This window comes from Carlito syrichta, unplaced genomic scaffold (assembly GCF_000164805.1).
Source record: "Carlito syrichta isolate Samal-C Ts95f unplaced genomic scaffold, Tarsius_syrichta-2.0.1 Scaffold308290, whole genome shotgun sequence".
Lineage (NCBI taxonomy): Eukaryota > Metazoa > Chordata > Mammalia > Primates > Tarsiidae > Carlito > Carlito syrichta.
In genome coordinates, this window is record NW_007252386.1 from 439,207 (window position 1) to 441,840 (window position 2,634).

The 2,634-nt window shown below is 41.4% G+C and overlaps 1 protein-coding gene across 2 annotated transcripts in view; it reads left to right on the top strand.

Annotated features, from left to right (window-relative positions):
• KATNBL1 (katanin regulatory subunit B1 like 1) overlaps window positions 1–2,634 on the top strand; it is a 42,793-nt gene that overhangs the window by 425 nt on the left and 39,734 nt on the right. The window lies entirely within an intron of this gene.

Below are 2,634 nucleotides of genomic sequence, written 5' to 3' on the forward strand. Positions count from 1 at the left end.
CGGGCGGCGGGCGCTGGAGGCCTCCGGGTGGGTCCGAGAGAGGCGTGGACGAAACCTGCTGTCACTTGTTTATCTTCGGGAGGAGTCGCCGTCTGCCCGGGGGAAGAGGGGGGACAGGACGCGTGTGAGACGCGCTGCTTTGAGGACAGCTTTTCTCTAGGGCCGCCTAGGCCCGGCCGTGGCAGTGCCTTGTTTTCCGACGGGTCCTTGGTTCCCTGACAGATGAGCTTTTGTTTCGCAGGACAAAAACTTGTCATAGCTGCATAAGAATTGCTGATGGCAACTTTTTAAAAACCTCATTGTATTTTCTGAAAAGTTTTTCTGTGACCGTCCCTAGGCTTTTACTACGCTTTTTAATTGTCTTAAATATGGTGATAACAAAGAGTTGATTTGTGTTCTTGTGGCATATGCAGTTTCTTGAAAACCGGTATCTATGTCAGTTTCTTGGCAGGTTACAAAGAAATTATACGAGAAATTAGTTCTGTGATATCACCAGTTTAGCACTTGCAAGAACTGAGAAACCAGTCCACCTAATAGCGTGAACGTGTGTAAAGTACTTAGCCTGTTGGGGTTTTGGCTTGTTTGTTGTAACCAGCTTCAGACTGGAATTAGAACTAAGATTAACCAATAAAAAATTAGTTATTGTATTAATGGTGGGCAATATTTATATTGTGCTTTCTGTGTGCCAAGTACTGGATTAGGAACTTTGCTTTGGGACAGATCCTAGTATCCCCATTCTGACAACAAGGAAATTAAGGCACAGGGAAGTTTAATGATTTAATTTGTACCGTGCAAGGTGACACAGCTAATATACTTGGAACCCAAGGAGGCTAGTCCCACTCTTTTAACTGTGCTGCTCCACCGCCTCCTTTATATGTGGCTCTTTTTATAAAAAGCTTTTTCGTTTTATGTACTTCAACTTTGGAGATATGTGTGTGAGCCTGCCTTCATGTAACATACATTCATTCACACATCGCTCATTCCAGTCTTCTGCCCTTGTTAACCTTACCTGAGCAAGAAATCCATTGACTATTTTAACATAAATTGAGTTCATAAAGGTCATGTGTGTGTTGTAATGTATCTTTTTGGTTTCTTTGTATCATTTCCTGAGAGTATTAGATGTTAGCATCCTATGTATTACTTTAAAAATAAATAATTATACATTGTTTTCATTTTTAAATGTATTGAGTGCTTACTTGGTACTTGGAATGGTTACACCTGACTAATTGCTCCAGGACTTGAAATAAAGTTCAAAAGCAAGATCACTTCATGAGAAATCAGCAGTTTACACTTATGTATAGCAGAGCTTTTCAATATAATTCATCAGTTACCAAGCTTTTGATGGTCTTTGTGTCCAGCACAGTGGTAGACCCAGTTGTCTATATAAAGGATATGTGCCACAGCAACCAACCTTGGGAAGGTTAATCTACCTTAGGATATGAGATTCACAACAAAAAATATATATATGATACTCTTCATTGGTAGAATGGATGAATGCAGAACCAAACTGAGTAAAGCTCCTGCAAGGAACCAACAATAATACAAGGATTTATGTAGGGCATTGAATAGAAGGGTGAATGGTGAATTTTAGTGAGAAAACTGTGTTCTAAGATTTGGGATTGGGAATGAAAATTATTTTTCTAGAGAACAGTTAAGTCTGGCCTATGTGGAAAGTTATGTTGAGAAAAATAAGGTTATGTGGGATAAGACTGTGAGGAGAGTTGATAAGATACATATATCAGAGAGGTTTAGGTTTGACATATATGTATATGAGCAGAGAGCATGATAGGATTTTGAAAGTTTTACAACTTTTAAGTCAGTGGTTTTCAACTGAGCACAATTTTGCCGCCACCCCCCCTCCCCCCAGGGATATCTGGCAGTGTTACACTGCGGGGGAGGGGGTGCGACTGGCATCTACTGGATACAGGCCAGGAGTACTGATAAAATGTCCAACAATGGAACAGCCCTGCCATAAGAAATAATTACCGTAAATGTCAGTGGTGCAGAGGTTGAGAAACCCCGTTTTAAGTAGGCTGTTTATATGACCAGCCTCTGCTTCATATACTGTATATAGATAAGTATAAACAGTGAATTTTAGGAGAATGAGTAAAAGTGATATTAAAATTGAGAGAATCTGGCTCAGATTCCTCAAGGCGGTTGTTGTTATAGTCCTGGGGAAGGGAGGCTGTAGGAGAAGCATTTCCTGTATCAAAAAAATAAAAATTTCTTATAAAATTCCCCAAGCAGAAAGAACAGCTGTTAGTTGGTTTTTTTTTGAGTTGGAGCCTCACTCGGTCGCCCAGACTGGAGTGCAGTGGCCGCTACCGGCCACCGCAGCCTCGACCTGCTGGGCTCCAGCGATCCTTCCGCCTCAGCCTTCCAAGTAGCCGGAATTACAGGCGCACTCTATCACGCCCGGCTGATTTTTTGATTTATTGTAGAGATGAGGTCTCGCCAAGTTGCCTAGGCAGGTCTCAAATCCATGGGCTCAGGCAATCCACTCACCGCAGCATCCCAAAGCACGAGATTACAGGCTAAGCCACGGAGCCTGGCTGCTGTTAGTATTTTAATGTGATTTCTTTCAAGTCTTTTTTTATGCAGACAACTATTTTCCTTTTTTTTTTTTTTTTTTTT